A 22,316-nucleotide genomic window follows, 5' to 3' on the forward strand; every position below is an offset into this window, starting at 1 on the left:
AAAGAGGAACTGCAATTCTTGGTAACAAAGGTGTACGATGTATGCAAGAGAAGCGATTTGCTGATGAATGTCGATAAATCGAATGTGATGGTTTTTGAAAGAAATTAAAGTATGACTAAATGTGAAATCACTGTAAATGGAGTTATACTAAAACAAGTAGAGGAATTTGTGTATCTGGGAAGTATGTTCACTAGGGATGGAATGACTGAGAAAGATATTGAAAGGAGGGTGAGTGCCGGGAACAGAGTTAACGGTGCACTTAAATCGACCTTGGCAAATAAATGCTTGTCACAAGAGGCAAAATTGGCGGTTCACAACGGAGTCCTGGTCCCATCCATGATGTATGGGAGCGAAGTATGGACTTGGATGAACAGGGATGAAAGTAGGCTGAATGCTGTCGAAATGCGATCTCTCAGGCGAATGTGTGGTAAAACTATGTACGATAGATGCACAAATGTTGAGATCCGTACATTATGTAAGGCTGAGACAAGCATTATCGACAAAATCAAGAAAGGAGCTCTGCGCTGGTTTGGACATGTAGAACGAATGGACAGCGAGAGAACGGCTAAGAATATTTACAATGCGAATGTTGATGGATGCAGAAATAGAGGAAGACCGAGAAAGACATGGCATGACCAAATCCAACAAATACTTAAAGATGGACATGCCAAAAGTCGGAATAATCGGCGCGCGTGCATGAGAAGATGTATGAATGTAGAGGAAGCGAGATCTGTATGCAAAGATAGAGTGCTGTGGCGTTCTATCCTCTCTGCCTACCCTTACGGGGAAACGGCGTGATGGTTTGTTTTTGTTTTATATATAAAAAAATCATATATCCACACATAAATTACTATTCTTTCCTTATTTTTTTATGTAATGAAGGAGAATATTTAAAATATACAAATTCTTTAAAGTAATGCCTTATGAGAATTATATATTAAAGGGTAATATTTATTTTAATGTAGAAAGAATGCGCGAAAAATTAGCTTGCTCTTGCAAGATAATTAAGGGGATGGATAAAATTAAAACAATAATAAAATTTAACCAACAATGTCATACATATGAAACAAGGGGTAAAAAAAAAAATTACCAATGAGGAGAAAAACAGAATCTCAAAACTCATTGTACAAGGGATTGAAGCTGTAAAATTAGTTACCTGAAGAAATAAAGAAAATATAAAAAATCTAAATATTTAAATTTAATTCGAAAAACTACTTTGTTGAGAAATTTTCATTAAAAAGTTGTAGGATAATGAAATAATAAAAAAAAAAAATAAAAAAATAACATTAAAAGGTGAAAAGTTATTTCAACAAATCACTCTAAAATAAACTTAGTTAATAGTACGAAATTAATCAAGAACGTGGTACTTACGCCCACATATCGCCACACGCAACGTTTTTTGATAAATCATAACTTTTCGCAAATGATTCATTTAAATGAATTGCTCTTTAACAGATCATAAATCAACTTAACTTCCGACAATTCCAATAATTTCTCAGCTGCCCATAGTTCCTGTAACACTTGTTCTTGAAATAATACGAACATTATAAATACATGTCCTTGAACCACTAATCTATAATAAAAAAACCTTTGGTCCGAATTCATTACAAAGGCGCTTTATAAATATAAAGATTAATAAGCATTATGTTTGTATCCTAATTTGTTTATATCTTTATTTCTGTTTCTCTATTAAGACGCCGTGAATCAATTTGTTAGACGGCCAACTGTAAAACTGGCATCGCGCGTTTGATTCCCGCCAGTTGCAATAGTAAAAATTCAAGACAATTTTTTTCCCAATGGGAAGCTTAGTGTTTTTCTTGTGTGACGGCTCATAAAGTGGGATGCCCCTTGAAGAATCTCAAAACGCATTGTTTTTTGGCTCTAACGGAATTTTAATATGATTTTTTTTATGGCGGCAATGCAGAACCGAACTCAAGACATGTTTTGTCTATTTCCGTAAAAGGGAAGAGGGTTTATCTACTAATACAACAATGTAACAACAGTTCACGGACAGTGTATACTTGTAATGCCGTATTAAACAGACTTCATAAACTCGGCAATAGTTATTCCCACGTATCTGACATAATTAGTGTAGGGTATTGTTCCTATAGAACAAACCTTTTGAACTTTTTTAAAGATGGTGAATGGTAATTATATTGATTTATTTATGCATTTCATAATAATACATACTATTTTTTGTTCATTTTGCCTAGCTGTATGAAACAGTACTTATGATTCACTTGTTATATTACTTTATAATATTTTATTATTTAATTTGTTTTTTACATTTATTCTTGAATTTTTTAAACTTTCTACTGAATATGTTGCATAATTTTTAGGTTTAATTTTTTTATAAATCTTCGGTAAAAAGAAATTTATGTTTTTAAAAAAAAGTATATTAAGCCAAATATGTTAATATTAAAATTTTTTGTAAAAGGCAGATTTGCCGTTTATGTTAATAAAATAAATAAATAAAATGCACTAAAAAGTGGGACTGGGAGGCGAGTATCGGTTGGGGGTCGGGCTGTGCTGCTTCTTCGCCGCCGTGGTGAGTTATTGAGGACGCTGTCCTAGTATGTAGGGTTGGGTTTTCATATCGCGTGTGGTTAAAAGGGTTGGTTGTAAGGTTGGTTGATAGGTCGATTGATAGATTAGTTGATAGGTCTTGACTAGGATGCTATATTTTGAATAAGTTGATGCTAGGTTTTCGTCTTGAATAAGAAGGTGCTAGGAATAGAGCGAATTTTTGAACAATGCTTTTCGTTTGAGCTGTTTGGCCAATGGAAGGGTGGCAATGGTTCTGGTTCTCCTAATCGGACTTGTTTATTACGGTTACTAACAAGCTAATGAACTAACATACCCTATCACCGTCAGAATCAGGAAAATTTTGTTGAGGGTGACAGACGAATTGACTGTTTAATATACTTAGATTGCTCTGACGGCGATAGGGGCGGGGCATTGAAAGCAGTAAATGTAAACTCAAAAAATAAAAAACGAGATATTTTTGTTAACAAAGAAGTTTTTGAAAAAAAGAGTTACCGTTCATTACAGCTAAAAAATGAATTGTTTTTGCAATGTTCGGATCTGAAAAGAGGCCACAAGATCTTTAAAACAATCAGGGTAAGAGAGTGGGGCTTTCAATGTGACGACCCAAGTTCTCTTCTGCTTCTTCTCGGTCAGTTCTGCTGATTTTTTTATTTTATTAAGTTAACTTTATTTCACGTTTAACATAGCACTTTTTTTTAAATACGAATACCTCACTGGGCACAACCCGTGTCGAGGCATTTATTAACATGATTTAACATATCCTTATGGTGTCTAAAAGAAAAAAAAATCAAAAATCAAAATAATATTATTAGTACAGCTCACAGCTCTCAGACATTGGGTCAAGTAACAAGCTACTGTCGTAGGCGCTTTTACATCGGTAAGTTCCCGGTGGACCAACATCCGCACAAATGCCAAATGTATATGACATATTTATATTTATCGAGACACTGTGTGGATACAAATACAAAATATGAAATGCAAAAATAATGTTATAAAAACATGTCTACTGCTTTGGTAGGATGACCATCTCAAGACAGTTCTCGGGACCCAAATCAAGCAGCCATTTTTTACAAATAATTCAAATTTCTCAAGATTTTGCTTCAAGATTAGACATTTGACGGTAAGTAAACCGGAAATATTCAACAACTATCTAATCATTGGCAGATTGTATGAACTTGTGACGTCGTTCAAAGTAGTAAGTTTTTTTTTAATATTTTTTTTTCGTACATTTTCAAGAAACTTTGTAATATAATTAAATGCTCTAATTTTGACAGCGAGTAAGAAATCATTTTTTGTATCCTATTTCTCGTTGGGCTGAAGTTCCTCATTGTGGCGTATCTTCATAACCTCATTTTATATCTGACGTGAGAATGCGTCACGCATAGTATATATTGACAGTTAGACCAACCCGAATACAGCAACAGATTAGGTGTGCTTATCACAGAAAAAATAATCACAAATAATAAACAGTTAATGAACTACATAATAAAAACTCCTACAGTCCTTTTGAGACGGCCAAAAATAATGTCGAGGAAGTACAAAATCAAGTATTCAAAAGAAAGTTTTCATGTATATTTTCCTGAGTCATGACCTGGCATGACTTTTATCGCCCGATATTAAGTTTTAAATTGATGATAATGACATTACGAGAAGAGAAATGTGTAAGATATATCGCCATTGTCTTATAAGCTGTAAAATAATATGAAATCGTTTTATTTTATAATTTTTAAATAAACTTTATTAAATAATTCAATATCTTGTAAAAACTTCAAATGTCGCACACTAACAATTTTTCAGATGTTTAAACTAAATGCCACGGTTTTAATAAGGTTTTTGTGTCTTCTAATGAAATCAACTCATGGACATACTTTCAGTGCATTATTTAGAAATTAAAATTTTATAAATATTGTAGGTACTTATATTTAAATATTAAAACATAATTAAAAAACGAAAAGTCGAATACTAAATCTAAAAGAGTAGCAATTAAAAAATATTACTTGAATCTTTTTGATGGTTAAAGTTATTAATATAATTTCTATAAATAGTGTATAATACTGTGTCTTCTGTTTCTAATATTACGTTTTCTTACTATTTTGGATTTACCGTCCCAAATGAGTTCTTATTTTTTATAACTCCTGGGGTGGTATTTTGAATCTTCTCTACCCCTAGAGAGTGCTTAATTTGGGGATATTTTTTAATGCGACGAAACTGCTTCATTTAATGGCCACTCTGATTATTAAACGTCAAATAATGTATAAAACTGTTAAAAAAACTAATATGATTTAGTCAATTCAATCTAATTAAGTGTTTTAGATAACCCTTAAGGTCACAATAATGTTCTCAATTAAAATGATCAGGTGTTCATATTTATTTGACGTTTAATTATCAGTGTGGCCAGATATGAAGGAAAGTGTAAACGCATGCAAAAAATAAAAATCTCTAAATTAATCACTTTCTAGGGGATAGATACAACTCCTGAGAGTATAATATCTATTTAAATTTATTTTAACAGAGAGGGAAAACGTTTTTGAGAAGGTGATATGGAAGTATAGGCATATACAGGGCTTATGACCTGTCATTGGCTGGTTTAAGTGACCACTTTACACACTGTAACATTCACCATTCTGCCTATGTTTGAACATCCACATTTCCTCAACTCTTCCATCTGTTGACTTTTGTGAAGTAAAAGAGCTGAAACCCTTATTCATGCGTTGCCTAATAGGTGATTTGGTTCAGCCGGATGAATCTCACCTACGTGATAAAGGTTTTAGCTCTTTTACTTCACAAAAGTCAACAGATGGAAGAGTTAAGGAAATGTGGATGTTTAAACATAGGCAGAGTGCTGAATGATACATGGTGTGTAAAGTGGCCACTTAAACCAGCCGATGACAGGTCATAAGCCCTGTAAATGCCTAGACTTTCACATTCCCTTCTCAAAAATGTTTTTCCTCTCATTTGCAATAAATTTAAATATAAATAACTCCCTAGGGAGGAAATCCAGCCAGTCTGCAAGCATTTGGACATACTCAAATATTGAAAGTATAATATCTAGTTCATGTATGTTATTATGTTCTATTAAAAGTTATACACCATTAGGTGTGGAAAGGGAATGATAATAATTTAATAATAAAAATCGCAGCGTATCTTGATCATTTTCGTAACAGGTGAGATGATCAGTCTTACGTTTCAGGTGCCAGATCAGGAACTGTGAAATATTTCCATGTCAGGAATCGAACCTAAGACCTGAGAAAAGATGGCCCGACGACATAGCCGCTGTGGGGGGTAAAAATTGGCTGCAAGCAGTAACCGATAGGAAGAAATGGAAGGATATGGAAGAGGCCTATATCCAGCAGTGAAAGACAAAAGGCTGACGAAAAAGAAGAAGTAACTATGAAGATAGAATTGAAATTTTACACTTGAACAAAAAGAAAGTACACTAAATAACTTGGGAATATTAGAAATTAGAAAGGCTGTAAATAATCATTGAAATAGTATTAATAATCAAATAAATTTTAATAATAGTCTTCGAATATGTTCCCTCTCCCTAAATCCACACATAAATCTCGAGTTTCTACCCTTTCTCTTCTCTTTAGCTACACCCACTCTACCCTCACAGTGTTAATTTTATGTTACAATAGTTTGCAATTGACCCTGAAGAAAGCAAAGTCTTTTGTCGAAACTAGTTGGTTATGAAATTGTAAAAAATAAAAAGGTATATATATATAAAAAACGGAGTTATTTAATTATAATATATTTAATAAATATTGATTTATTTCAATCATAAAAATATTGACAGTTACAAATACTGTTATATTCAATCACATAAATCACTAACCAAGAAAATATTTCAACTCTGTAAAATATGAATATTATTATAATTACGTGTACGTGCGGTGTTGTTTGACTCCACTTTGGTTTTTAAGTTGGGAAATTCCGCCTTGCAGTTTCATAGTCAATACATGTTTTTTATTAAAACTTATTTTTTGCTATAATATTTCACATAAGACATATATATCTGATTTTCATATGATAAATCGATAATCAGGATATTCTGCAATTGGTAAACCAATGCTGTGCCCTGTTATTATTGTTATAATTTATGAGAAAAAAAGTATAAAACATAGGGTTATCTGTTCTAAGGAGTACTGTTCCATGTTAAAAATTTAATTTAAAATGTTCACATACATATCACTTAATAATAAGCGTGTATTAAATTTAGCTGTAGATAAACAATCACGTTTTGTAAACTTTAAACGATTACCAATCAATAACTCATTATATAACAATACTAATAGATTTTATCTGCAGTTTTCAGTAGGATTAGATCATTAAGAAGACCTTTTGAAATAATAACGTGCCAGTATAATTATTTTGATGGGTGTGACGAACATAAAAAAAAACGACATAGAGCCTATGATCTATGGAGAAAGTTAGAATGTATATAATATTTATATAATTAATGTTGGAGTGCTTATTAATACAAAATAAATTGACGAACTTGTGTGAATTCAAGATATATTTGTTCATTAACTTGAAAAGAATATCACGTTTACAGTAAAAACGGCTTTTATAATGAGCAATAATCAATCTATAATTGAGAAATGAATATAAGACTAATTTATAATTTTAACAGTGTCTACTTACATACATTTAGATGACTCTCTCAGCTAAAAACCATTTGTTTAGTTTTGTTTTCATTAAAATTTAAAGTCGTAAAGTAAGTAGTTAAAATATTTAGAGTCATCTATATATATATATATATATAATTCCTCTGTACGTTTGACGTCACCGAACTCCTCATAAACGGCTTAACCGATTTACATGCGGTTTTCAGAAAAATATAGATCTTTGCTCTGTGCGTGTTCGTAGATATTAAAAGCTTCAATCTAATATGGAAAAATAAGTAAGGAGCATAAATGTTTTATTCACCCATCTACCAAAGTTGCATTCGAGGAGAATGCATTTCCAAAAAAATGGAATGATGTTGTTTTTTTGTGTGTAAAAAAAGTTTGTTTTTGAATGTTTACAAACAGCATTATTTGGGGATCTCAATCAGATAGTTTCCTTAAATTTCTTGTTATTTCTACCCATTTATTTCTTTATACTGGATTTTTAGTAATACATAAATAATATTAAATTTAAAACGTTTTTCAAAATCGTATTCTTACGTACACCCCTCTGTTGGTGAGAAGATCGAAATTTGACGTTTGCACAAAGAATGCCATATTTGAAAAATACTCATTTTATGTTTTGGAATTCAACTATAAACAAGTTCCTACTTAAATTAAATATTTGAAAATTAACAATTTTTATTTTTGGAATTCCACCATAAGCAATTACCTTGGTACCTACTTATCAGTGAAAAGTCTTTTTCCAAGATAATAGCAGGCAAACCAATGTTCAGGTAGGACAACGCCTGTCGGGTCCGCTAGTCTAAATGTAAATCTCCAACTTAAATGTGTCAATATTGGGAAAGTGAAACAGTTTAGGAAAATCTAGACCCCGACATTAAAATAAAATGCAGAATAGAAACAGCCCGAACAGGATTTAACAAAATGAAGAATCTTCTTTGTGACGATAATATAAACTTAAGCTGAGACAACGAATGGTCAAATGTTATATATGGTCTGTTTTACTGTATGGTGTAGAGGCGTGAACTCTAAAAGTTAATGTTAAAAACCACCTTGAAACATTTGAAATGTGGATCCACCGTAGAATGTTAAGAATATCTTGGACCGATATGATAACTAACAAATAGTATTACGTAGAGCCAATACTAATAGAGAACTATTCACCACTGTTTAGCTCCGTGAGATATCATATTTTGGCCATGCGTTGAGAGGTGATAAACATGCCATACTTCAGCTTGTCATGAAGGAGAAGATCAAGGGACGTAGAGGGCTCGGAAGAAAACAGTTTTCCTGGCTTCGAAACATCCAAGCATAGACCAGGATTAGAACTGTGGAGGAGCTGTTTTGCACTGCTCATCCAAGTGATCGTCAACGTCGGGGGGACCCGACATGACACATGAAGAGGAAGAACTTACATAAGTAAGTTCATCATGTCTTTATGTCAAGTAGTATTTGTGGAGGTATAGAGTAATGAGTGAGGGGGATTGAAGTTCAAAACCCGTGGGTAATTGAAGTAAGTGTTTTTATTTTAATTATAATATATGAATAATCGTGAAGTAAGTACTTTGAATTTTAGAAAATACTTTGATTTATCTGGAGCTTCTCTTAGAAAGCTTAAGAGGAAACGCGGTCTGATTTTTCTTCATACAAACGTTATTCCGTATTTTGTCCCTGGATTATAGTACTAGAGCGGTGATTTGTACACTTCTTCTTCTTTTTCACATCCGTTCCTAAGTGGAGCATGTGGACATCACCATTTGCCTCCAGGAAACCCTATCACCAGCCAGCGCATTTTCCCCTCTTCCCACGTCAATCCAGCGCCCCTTAGTTCCGTGAAATAAAGTCGAAAGATCGTCATCGACGGCCTTCCAGGATCTTCAAACACTAGATATTTACAATTGGTGTGTTTCTATGCTTTTTCTTTTTTGATAAATAGTTTATTATGGGAGTTCGGACCATCCAAACACCCAGAGAAGCGTCCAGTTTTATATGCCATCTTCGGACGTATGGTAGAAGAATATACAATTTTTAAAAAACGTAAAAGAAAATTTCATTCTGGTTCTATTTCTTACAAAAAACAACCAAATCGGTTCAGTCTTTTTTTCCAGAACATCGGAGAGACATTTGCGAGAGACTGACAAAAAGACAGCGTTTAAATACCAATTAATTAAAATTCTCCGTCACCACATATCTTCATAAGTTAATTGTAATTATCTTGTAAAGTAACACATAAAATTATGACCCGTGGCCTTATGTTGCGACTAATTCGTTTCGTTAATTCATTTGTATCGTATGAGAGGAGACGAGAGCAAAATATGGTTTTGATTGCCTTAGAATGAGATGGATTTATGACGAACGAACGAACTTAAGAAACAAAATTGTGGCAGAATAAGCCTGCTGCTTCGTAGGTCACCAAAACCACTTAGATACTTTCACAACACTAGTTTTTTGATTAAATTGCAATACAGAGGAACGGTTTTCCATTTTGTTACGTGTATTTATTATAAATAATGTTCTTTTCATTACTGCGACCCGTATAATAGGGAGTTTAATTGAAATGCCGCTATCTTGCTCGCGATTTCTAAGTAGGAACATTTCAAATGCTTAAGTAACAACTGAACGAGTAAAAGAGGTACAGGTGTTAATTATATTGACCCGAGATTGACTGCATCCAGTAGCGAACGGTGACTTTTTTTATAGGTAAGCTATTTTTTTTTCATAATTTGTACCTGCATTTGTATTTTATTTTTATCGAATACAAATATGTGTATAGATTAAATTATTATAAATATAAACTTTAAAAAATGTATACATAAAAATAGTTGGGCTTGCTATCCAACTAGACATTTTCGCAATAATATTGCACCGCCACGTGACGGTCACTTTCCGCTTCGTTTCCTTCTAAAAATGAATAATGCTAAAAATTGACGCAGCAATGAGCGGCGCGCCACTAAGACGGGTAGACAAAAGAACTGGTGTCATAAATCAACAGAATACTATCAAACAAAAATGGTCTTTAGTAAATATTTTACGAAATGCTATTTTCTAAATTAAAAAGCTTCATATATTATCTGTAATCTGCAAACTTACTCAAGGAGGAAAAAACGCATACTGGGTTTTGAGACAGAACACATTTTGGCTTCTGCCATCCTAGAAGGCCATCGTTGACGTTTGTTTCGGTTTTATTCAGCGAAACTAAGGGATGCGGGATCGATTTGAAAATAGGGTCTACTGAAGACGCCTGATGATGTCCACATGCTCCACTTCGGAGCGGATATAAAAATAGAAGAATAAAGGCAAAAAGAAACAAGTTAATTTAACTAAAAAATCATGGACAATCTCGAAAGTGCTTAAAGCGTCATTAAAATGGCCGCCGCTATGTTTTTAAATTAATATCATTATTTTTGAAAATCATGAACAACGAATGTCCATGAACATATGGAGTGTTGAAAGAAACAAAATCGAGCGTTTTTATCTTCATTTTCCTGATTTTATTGGTCATTCCATGTCCGCTCCCTAGCTGGAGCATATGAAGCCTATGTCCATAGAGAGCCGCCATTCATCTTTTTCAGCTGTGTGTCCTCCCAAGTCAGATTCGAGTCCAAGGTCCGATATAAACTGACAAAAAGTCAGCAGTAGACGTCAGAGAAGTCGAAAACCTGATGCCTTGTAAAGTAGGCAAGCGTGATTAAAACTCTCATGAGGCATCTGCAGTATATTGCCAAGCCAACCGTATCGCCTCCGCTTGATGGCAGTTGTCACCGGAGTTTGCTGCGCCTGTTCTTGTATTTGATACAATCAACTTATTACGGTAATTTAAATATTAAAATCTTGCAGATAAAAAAAAAAAAAATATATATTTATCAACTTAACTAGTAACTATTCAGTAACATAATAATAAGGATACTTAACATAAATAGCATAGAAAAAAAAAGTGGGAATCAAGTTGGGGTAGAGTAGGATTCGAACCACGGACCTTTGGTCCGTGAGTCCAAGACACTAGCCACAGGACCACAACCCGATTCAATTAAAAAAGCAGGTTGCATTAGGTTATTTTAAGAACTCTTTAAAACTTTATTTTTTCAAAAATGTGTTTTCTTTAAACCTAGTTTTCTGAATTAAGATCCTTAGGTTATTTTAATTCAATTATTAAAAAAAAAAGTATAAATTTCATATTTTTTATAATTATTATGGTGTGTAGAGTGATCACTTAGCCCTGCCGATGATAAAAAAGGCTTTTTAAATTCCTGGACTTTCATATTCTTTGTAAAAAAAATATTTAATAGAATCAATATTTTAATTGTGTACGACCATGTTTGTTATTTCGTATAAATTTTGTTTTTTTGTTGACATAAACTGAACTCAAATTTAAAAGAAACAGCTAATCAATGAATTATTCATGAAATATATATTTAAAACTAACAATTTTAAATTTAACAACAATACATTAATATCAATATTATTATCATTGCAATGTTTGATTATCATGACAACCATTCACGATTCAAACGGGTTTCGCGTTTTCCCATGCGTTGATGTAATATGTACAAATTGAACGCACGGCACGGCTGGAATGAAACCCAACACGCTTTTTTGTTCGAGTTTTTTTAGTGAGATATTAAATATCAATCATATTTTTGTTACCTGTACTCGTAGTATTACTTATTTTTTACAGTTTTCTGTATTGAGGTTTCGTATAAAACGTAATACTTCTTAATTATAATTTAATACATTGGAAGTTTTTAATGTGAAAAGGTATGACGTCAAAAAATTAAATTAGGTTTATAATTGGCTTTTTTTTTATTTTACCCAAATATGTCAATAATAATGTGATGTCAAAAATACAAAGGAATAAAGTCGGTCGAAGAAATAGCGAAAAATAAAAAATAAAAAAAAGTATACGGTTCATTCAAATCTTAAATAAACTCTGATTATGTGTGCGTATTTTTTTTTGTTTATTTACTTGGTTCACCGAGAAGCACAAACACATTAACTAAAGCTTATTCAACATTCGAATGCATTATAAACACATTTAAAATAAAATTACAGAGTTTATATGTAAAAAAAATACGGCATATATTAGAGTACGGGTCCGATATAAATAAATAAATAGTAATAAATAAAATAAATAAAAAAAAATAAAAAAAATAGTTGTGAATTTATATAAGTGTACATATAAACAGACAAATCGGGTTGTGGTCCCGTGGTAGTATTGTGGACTCACGAGCCAAATGTCCGGTGTTCAAATCCCACTCTAACACAACTCGATTTCCATTTTTCCAGCGCAAGCTATTTACAACTTTTAGGAAATGGTCTGAAAATGTAAATATTTTAGTAAAAAATAAGAACTCAAGTTTTTCTGTTTAAAAAAAAACATTAAAAAAATAAACGCATGGGTAAAATAGTGGCAGAATAAGTATGAATGATATTAATTTTTTGCATAGATACTAAAATCATCTTAAAATGCCAAAACATAATACTTTTAAATTTCAATTAACAAAAAAATTAATAAATTCTTTTTTGTTTTCTTTACCATTTTGTAAAAAAGACCAAAATTGTATTGTTGTTATAGTATTTGATACAATCAATCAAAGTTTCTGCAAACTAAGTTTTGTAAAATCTCCATTGAAAATAAATGTAAAAATGAAATTTTTCAATAAAAAAATACATAAGCGCCCCCTATGAATAATATAATTTCATATTTTCGTTTAAAATCACCTTAAGTCTTCCTTGTTTATTCTCACATTTAAAAATATTTATAAAAAAAGTATATTGTTAAGTATCCTCGGTAGGGGTATCCCCCGTGAGGTCACATTATTTTATTGTAAATCTTAACATATTACAACAGAGATGAAAAACTTTTTAAAAAAGGCAATATAGTAGTCTAGGCATCTACAGGGCTTATGACCTGTCATTGGCTGGTTTGAGTGGCTATTTTTTTTTATTTTTACACACATTCACCATTCTGCCTATATTTGAACATCTATATTACTTCAATTCTTTCATCTGTTGATGTTTGTGAAGTAAAAGAGCTGAAACCTTTATTCATGCGAGTGAGATTCATCTAATTGAATTATTTCACCTACATGCTAGGCAACGCCTGAAATTTTTATTTTTTCAATTTCTATACTTCTTCATGGACCAGGTGGATTTATCAACAATATTTTGAGTTTGTCCAAATTTTTGTAGAAAAGGACTGGATTCAACTCCCTGGGGAGCTGTTAACATTAACATATTACAACAGAGATGAAGAACATTTTAAAGAAGGCAATATAGAAGTCTAGGCATCTACAGGGCTTATGACCTGTAATTGGCTAGTTTGAGTGGCCACTTTACACACTGTGTAACATTCATTATTCTGCCATTGTAAATCTTTGTTTTTGATGGAAAAAAAATAATAATTAAAATTTTTGGAGCAAGAAGTAAACCTCATTCTTAAAAATTAATGACGAATCATAAGACTGTAAGTGTCTGGATTTTAATATTTCCTTACCAAAAATGATTTCCTTCACTTTTTACTTCTTATATTCTATTCCATGCCCAGAGTACTCAAGTTTTCTCTTCTTTTTGGTCCTCAGTACCTATTTATCTTTTTTCATCCAACGAAGAATGTCATAGTTTCGGACTATCCTTCCAGAAGATTTTTAATATCCTCCTGTAGCACCACATTTAAAAGGTTGCGCTCTTTTTTGAAGTGGTTTGGGTGTGCGTCTACGTTTTGACGCCGTAAAAAAGTACTGAGAAGATGTAATATAGCACAACGCACATTTGGAGGTCTAAATTAAAAACTTTAACAGTAACAATTATTTACAGCTTGATTCAATCACTTTCAAAATAATTATTGATGTTGTGACATTTTTTATATATCTTTTTAAGGTAACGACAACATAAAGTAGACCACGTTGTAGTAATCGATAAGATAAATCGTTAATTAATATTAATATCTTTCGATAAAATTCATTTGGACCAAATCTAATATTATAGTATTTCGCCAGTAGTATTTAGATATATCTGCATTCGTTACATAATAAACTTGTACGCTTGGTCATTGACAGTATCATAAATATTAGAGTACGTAGGTAATTAAATAATAATTTTATTCATGAGTATCCGAAATGATGTCATATGACCTACGCTAAAGTCGAAATGAACGTAGTTATGCAGAAAGCAGCCAGTCCACAATGTCTGAAAAATGAGATATTGATGATATTGGGTGCAGTAAGGTCGATAAAAAACAAAACAAACAATCAGACCGCTTTCATATAAAAAAGTTGTATTAATCACCTCCGGAAAAAGGTGTCGATCACAAAAACGGCATTTCTTAATTTGCAGAAAACACCCACAAAACTTAAAAAAAAAAAAAATTTTTTTATTATATTGAAAACATATTATACATAATTATATACAATATTCCCAAGGAGTTTTTTTAAAAAAAAAACTCATTTAGGGACATACAGATAACATTTTTTTTAAGACGTTTTTAAATTTTAAACTATAATATTATTTACAAAAGCAGAAAAATTAAAATTATGATATACTACAAATTAAAAAGGGTATGAAAAATACTTGAAAATAACAAAATAAACAGAATACTAGGCATGGAAATAAATTCAAAATAATGTTTACATTATGCAATCTGGGAAAAAAAATGAAAAAGTTTAAAAATTACATGTATGTATATATACATACTGAACTAGTACAAAATAAAATAATTTTTTTTTTATTAACAAAATATGCGCACACCCAATACAGGTTAATTTTTTTTTATCAAAAACGTATTGAAATTATGTATACAAGCCAAAAAAAGTATATAAAAAGAAAAAAACACAAATAACATTTAAATAGTATTAAAAATTACATATACAAGCAAAAACGGTAAAATATTAAAAGGTATATGTTCAAGATGCGCATTCTCTATAAACTAACATTATTCATTCAAAGTACTTCTGGAAAAAATAATTCTTCAATTCGCACGTCCTGTTTCTATATTTTGAAATAGGTACTTTAAATTTTTGTGGCAATTTATTAAATTCCTTGAAACCTATGTATTGTAAAGATCGTAAGGTACTTTAAAAATCTTTTATTCTGGTCAAATACACAATAAAATTCTTGTTTGTATTATATAAAAAAACTTATGTATTCATTGTTTATCGTTTGTTAAAGTCAAAAAGATTCAAACTGTTGTGTAGATTTTATAATTCACTCTTTTCACAAAATGGCTATTATCTCAATTTCACTTTTCGCTGGCTGTTTTCTGTATAACTACGTTCAAATGAAACTAGTTATATGCGAAATTTTATCAACACCATCCACCACCATCTGGCCGGATTAAAAATGCAGTTTAGAGTGTGAAATATAACCAAATCCTATTCTCTTCTCTTTAATCAGTGCCTCATGACTGAGGATGGTGACCATGCCCGACCCCAGGTATGGTTCGTCTGTGGACAGTTTCCGTCCATCTGGAACGTTCCTGTACTGTTCTGTAGGTTTGTCAGAGATGTTTCTGATAATTCAGTCACCAAACCACTCCATCTTGTCGGTTAACGTCCACGCGACCTTGTCTTTTCGACACTTACCAGAAGGATAATTTTCTCTAAACTATTAAAGTTTTTTCGAGGAATATGTCCAAAGAACTGCAAGATTCTTTTCTCACACACCTATTACGTCACAAAATAAATTCAAAGTAACAACAGCATTCCTATTTTTAATTTTAATTTTTTAACTAGTAATTTTCATAGTATAACTGTATTATTATTTCCCATTTTTTTCCTTAATATATTTTTTTAAGTTGATCATTATTCTCATACATACTTTACAAAGAGTTAAAACGGATTTATTTACAATTTTATGTTTATTTTTAAAGTGGTACATTGTATTTGGATGTGTATTTATTTATTTATTTATTTGACACTTTATATACATATACAATGGATATATAAATGAAAGGGCAAGCATATTGCCTTAAGGCAATTTCTTCCTACATACCCAAACCGTTCAGTTTGAGAAAATTATAAATACATGGACATATTGAATCTATCAATTTTATACAAAAAATAAAAACAAAGATTAACAAAATAAGAAATTAAAAAATTAAAAAAAACTTTATTCTTTGAAGAGAGGAGAAGGGATGGGAAGGAAAGAAGAAAGATAAAGGAACAATGTATATATAACAATGTATATGTGTATGTATGCATGTATGTGTGTATCTACGAATACTACGAAACGTCGATTTTAAGTTAAGTTAAGCATTATCAATCTGACTTGAAAATGTCTTATTCGCACAATATCGGGGGAGGCATCTGCGAGAAAGTGAAAAAAAACTATGTCCCAACACGTCTTTATCAAATTTTTATGACAGCGGCCACGGGCGAATGAATTTATTTATTCATTCCAATTAACATTGGTTACACATTTACTAACCTGTTACGGCTTTTTAGGCTATGCCCGTGTTAAGTCATATTAATTAAGAAAAAGTGTAAAGTTATTACAAACATTTAGTACTTTAAAAAATAATAAAATCATGCTTATGCAGCTACATACATGCATAAACCAGTATTCTAACACACACTCTGAACAATTAAATCATTAAAATGAATGAAATATAATATAAAAACACAATTGTAATAATGATTAAGAACACATCAACAGAGTTGCCATAAAATCTCCGGGAAGCTAAAAACGTCTTTACTTTTCGAGCAAAATGCATTTTATAAATTAGGGAAAGGATTAAATAACTTGTATATTGTGTAGATAAATCATAAAGTTTAGATATATTTTAACTAATGTGGAAGTTAAGTTGTTTTTTTATTTTTTTTATTTGTTAATACTACGCCGAATTAAAAATAAATAATTATGTTTTATCAGCGGTATGCTTTTTTATAGGTTTGTATTTCTGAAATCACTCCGTATGTGACGTCAGAGGTTCTCTTCCGCTTATTCTCGGTCAGTTCTACCGATCAGTTCATTCACAGTAAGTAAACCGGATGTTTTTCACAACTCTCTTATCATTAGTTGATTCATATGAAAAACTTTTTTGTACAATTTAATGCTCCAAGGCCTTGAACATTTATTTGTCGCGTTCACTACAGGCCTCACACTATGGCCATGTGTGGCGTTTTTTATACGTTTTCGTATGTTTGAAATATCGCGCCTGTCGCTACCGCCCTACGCCTCTACTCTGGACGGCCCCTAACTTTTACCGCGCGCAAGAAAACATTTTTCGTATCAAATTCACGTAGGGCTGAAGTTCCCCACTATAAAAATAATTTTTAAATTTATAAATTTAAATTAATTTAGAAACTAAACAAAATAAACACATATAAACAATTACTTTGGTTCCTATTATAAAAGTATTATCAAATTATTATAAAATGATAAACGATTCGTCTGTCGGCCATATGGTGAGACCTTGCTCTGATTTTTGACACTACACCTGTGCGGAGGTAAAATAATGTAACTCGTTATACGATAATCGTTATTCGGACATACCTGTGTTGGAGGAGGTAATAAAATCTATTTTGCAATAAGTCTATACGGGAATGTTGGTTAAATTCATTATAGAATACTTAGCCGAAACATTTAGATTAAATACGAACTTATAATTAAATAAGTCATTATTTATTTACATTACAAAATCTCAAGACTTAATTGAGATAAACAGCATAAAACAGATGAATAAGGTACGTTTATATTTGTTCATTTGATAATATTGATGTTTTCTGTAGATACGATTTATAGTTTTATTTTATATAGAGCATCAATTAAACTTAATAGTTTATTTGTTTATTTACTTGTTACTTCACCAGAATACATTACGTAATTAAATTCGCAATGTAGTCCTTACTGGGAAAACCCGAGCCGAGGAAGACATTTAATAATTTTTTTTTAATAGTAATAGTTTTCAAATTAACTTTTTACATAAACACACAATAAATAATTGATTTTAAATTTAAGTACAGTGTTACATATCTGAAGCTTGGATTATATGGGGACCATAGTGGTTGGATTTTTTGTTAAAAATATTTAACAACTTATTACTTACAAAACCATAACCCGGATTCAATGAAATAAATTTATAAAAAAATGGTTACTGGGTTTAGGTAGAGAAAAATCGTAAAATTTGCAAAAAATATTCGTAAATAATGAATAGTATAATTAAATATTGTATTACAAACGAAATAGAAGGTAGAAATGTTATTGTTTTTTTGCATAAAAATGTCTGCCTTAAAACAGGTGTACCTAATTAAGCAGACTAGACTTAATCCAGAAAAATCTATTACTTAAAACATGTAGTAATTAATAAATCGTAATTATTATTACATTATATCATTATTGTCGGCCTCGTGGTGTAATGGTCAGGACGTTTGCTTATCATGCAAGAGGTCTCAGGTTCGATTCCCGACATGGTTGATTTGAAATATTGATTTAAAATGGTGTTTTTACACTAGGATATTTCATAGTTCCTGGACTGGTACCTGAAGCGTAAAACTGGTAATCTTACCTTTATGTAACAAAAAATAATTAATATACGCTTCGATTGGTTTACCAATGCACTATTAGGTGCGGTAAGATAATGATGAATTATTATTATTATTATTAGTTTTAGATGTATTGGTAACACCAAATATGCGCCTTTGTTTGGAGTAAATTGCAAAACTATTTACAAAGCAATTATTGAACCACACGTTAACTACTGTAGTAGCATTTTATTTTTATCAAACAAAGAAAACATAGATAAACTAACTGTATTACAAAATAAAGCCTTTAGAATCATTTTGAAAAAAAAACAGATTTACGAGGGTAAAGTCGATGGTAAATGAAATGAAATTATTAACATATAAACAAAGAATATTTTACAATACAATGATATTTGTTCATAAAATTATAAACTCTAATAAAAAAACAGAATTTTGGAAAAAAATTGATCGGAACCAGCATGAACACGATCACAATACTAGAGAAAAGAACAAAATTAGACTTCCATTTAGGAAAAAGGCAAAGTCACAAAATTAAATTTTATTTAAAGCAATTAAAAAGTATTACGAAATGGAAAAAAATATTTATGAAGAAAAAAACATATCAAAATTTAAAATAATGGTCAAGACATATGTGATAATCAATTTATAAATTAAATATATTTGCAATGTTATTATTAGAACACACATAACAATATGTATGATATGTGTGCCCTACTTTAAGATTTAAATAAAAAATATAAAAAATATCATAAACTGAAACGCAAATAGCGTTCAGCTCTCTTTTCACAAATTCTCATATCAGTCCTAAGTTTTTTGATTTGAAATATTAGCTGCGGCGAAGTTATCCACCATTTTTACTTATACTCGTATTTATATCAGTAATTAATAAAGTAATTAAGCAAAACGTTATTAAGTCATGAAATAAACTTCAAGAGTTCGAAGCAGAAGATGGCGTTTTTATTTTAGCAAATTTTACATACGGTCCACACTTCAACACATGACTTCATAACATATTACCAACAACATTAATATGTTCTTTTCTTCCTGCTTGCAATTTGAGTATTTTGATATGTCCCGAACATTTATCGACAGGCTGTTGAAGGATTTAGGATTCATTGGCAACAAACTCATTCCAGCACCAAGGCATCTTTATTTATTCATGTTGCACACTTCTGTGCATATACATTTTACATGCATGTGCGTTAGAGGGGGCATCAGTATACCTACCCTTAGCCAATCCTTAAGGCAATTTCTTCCTACCTACCCAAACCGTTCAATTGAAAAAAATCAGTAGCATCCGAACATATTGTAGGTATTATTATTATCAAAAACATGTTTCACTTTGTGGTATGACATTTTAAACTTATTTGTTTATAAATTTGTATAAACCACTTAATTTTTTTTTAATTACACATATTGTAGGTATATTATATTACTTTTATTATAAAACAAAACATTGTACATGTGTATGTTTTTTTAGAAATGAAAAATTCACTAAATATCTACATTATACTATGAAGAAAAGAGGGGTAAAAGGGAAGGAAAGAGGGAGAAGAAATTAAAAACTAAAATGTTCGGAAGTGAAATTTCATACGTAATATGAATTTAAATACAAAAGAGTCGTCTCCGATATTAGTGGGCAGATTATTCCACAATCGAGCGGCTACTACTGTGAGAGAGGGGGTTAAGAAATTAAATTTAAGATCTTCGTAAAATAAAATCTCACTGAATTATTTCACCTACATTCTATTTAATGCCTGAAAATATTCTTTTTTTTCCTCACTTTTCCTTGATTTTGTCCAAAATTTTGTACACAAGTACTCGATTCAACCCCCAAGGGAGTTTAAAAAAAGGAATAACCCACTTAGCTCTTCTTTAGAGGCTCGTCAGCAGGTGGGAAATAGGATATGAAAGTAAGTAATGAAAAATATACCACAACACCCAGACCAATTTGAAAAAAATCATTTTTGGATTTTTTGTAACTGGCGAGAATAGAACTCGCGATGCTAGTTTTATAGTTAGCTGTCTTCTTACCAACTGCGCCACGGCGCTTGTCATTATTATTAATAACAACAGAAATGAAGAACGTTTTAGAGAAGGGAATATAATAGTCTTGACGTTTACGGGGCCTATAACCTGTTATTGGTTGGTTTAACTGTTTATACTTTATGTTTCTTTTTTAAAAAGTATTGTTGGTAATACATTCCATTCTGTGAACAATCATAAAAGCTGACGGGTCAAATAATATTATATGTCTCCTATGTATCTATGTGTGTTTAGTGGTCTGACTTTGTTCTTTAATAAATTTAATCAATAAATAAATTACATTGAAAAATATGGCTATCGTTATTTGTAGATTATTAATCGATTAAAAACATATTACTTTCATTCGTTTCTTGGTGTAGTAGTAAATTCGTTGGTTTTTGATACCAGGTGTAAACAGTATAAATTTAAAAAAACTGGTCTTAAATGCAACATGAATATTGTAGCATTAAAAGTATTTTACAGTTCCTGGGATAACACCTAAAACGTAAGAATGATCATTTTGCTTTGCAAAATTTTTGGATTAATCGTTAGAACTTTTTTTTGTTGATACATGTAAAAAACAAATCTGTCACTGATTCAAATTCCAATTTTTTTAGAAATAAAGTAAATTGACTTACCTTTTATTTGTTCACTGGTCTTCAAATTTCAGATGGTCAGTTTGTAACCTGAAACAAAATAAATAATTTATTTAAATGAACAAACTGATGTAAAGTATTGAAATGACCAGATATGTTGGTGACTCTGGCTGACACTTTTTTTTACCAAAAAAGGCTCTTAAATACCATCGTTGATCTAGAAATACCATTTCAAATCGCTACGACTCTCTTACAAAGTAATAGATAGATAAATAAAAATTTCGAAGAGTTCTTTAAAAAATTGGCTCATAAATAGCATCGTTAACCTTAATATTGCATCTAAAATGACATGTCAAAATATGACGCTAGGACTTACCGTCCAAAAGTTCGATTCTCTACCAAGAAAGCCCGAGAAAATTTTTGTTCGAGAATATCACCGTTGATGTAGAAATTGCATCTAGAAAAACTTATCCAAATTTTACATCGTTGTCCAACCGTTGAAAAAATTAGATTTTGCACCGAAAGACTTTGGCTCAAAAATAGCACCGTCGACCTGGAAATTGCATCTAAAGCTAGGGTTTCCTAGGACAGCGGTGCCCGTATTTTAACGGCCGTAGTGAACGGTGATGCAGTGGACAGCCGTCGTAAAGGTGACTAGAGTGTGGTTTTCTAGAAAAACGGTGTTATCAACACCATTTAACACCGTTTTCCTAGGAAACCACTCTCTAATCACCTTTAAGATGGCTGTCCACTGCATCACCGTTCACTACGGCCGTTAAAATACGGGCACCGCTGTCCTAGGAAACCCTAGCTTAATGCAAATAACGTGTTCAAATTTCACGTCCCTGTGACTTTCCGTTAAAATGTTCAATTTTATACCAGGAAGCCCGAGATAGCTTTGGCTGTAAAATAGCACAGTTGGAAATGCACCTAAAATGACATGTCTAATTTTACGTCCCTTTTCATCATCATCATCATTCCTTTTCCGCACCTAATGGTGCATAGGGCGCTGCATTGGTACACCAATTGCAGCGCATCTT

General features: G+C 31.3%; 1 protein-coding gene across 1 annotated transcript in view; it reads right to left on the reverse strand.

Moving 5' to 3' along the window:
- Pxd (Peroxidase) overlaps window positions 1-22,316 on the reverse strand; it is a 197,060-nt gene that overhangs the window by 69,701 nt on the left and 105,043 nt on the right. Inside the window, exon 3 of the mRNA XM_088226258.1 lies at window positions 21,319-21,366. The gene's annotated coding sequence lies outside the window, so the exon portion shown is untranslated. The remainder of the gene's footprint in view (window positions 1-21,318; window positions 21,367-22,316) is intronic.

This window comes from Micrasema longulum, unplaced genomic scaffold (assembly GCF_059751315.1).
Source record: "Micrasema longulum isolate JH-2025_06_02 unplaced genomic scaffold, ASM5975131v1 h1tg000416l, whole genome shotgun sequence".
NCBI classification, from domain to species: domain Eukaryota; kingdom Metazoa; phylum Arthropoda; class Insecta; order Trichoptera; family Brachycentridae; genus Micrasema; species Micrasema longulum.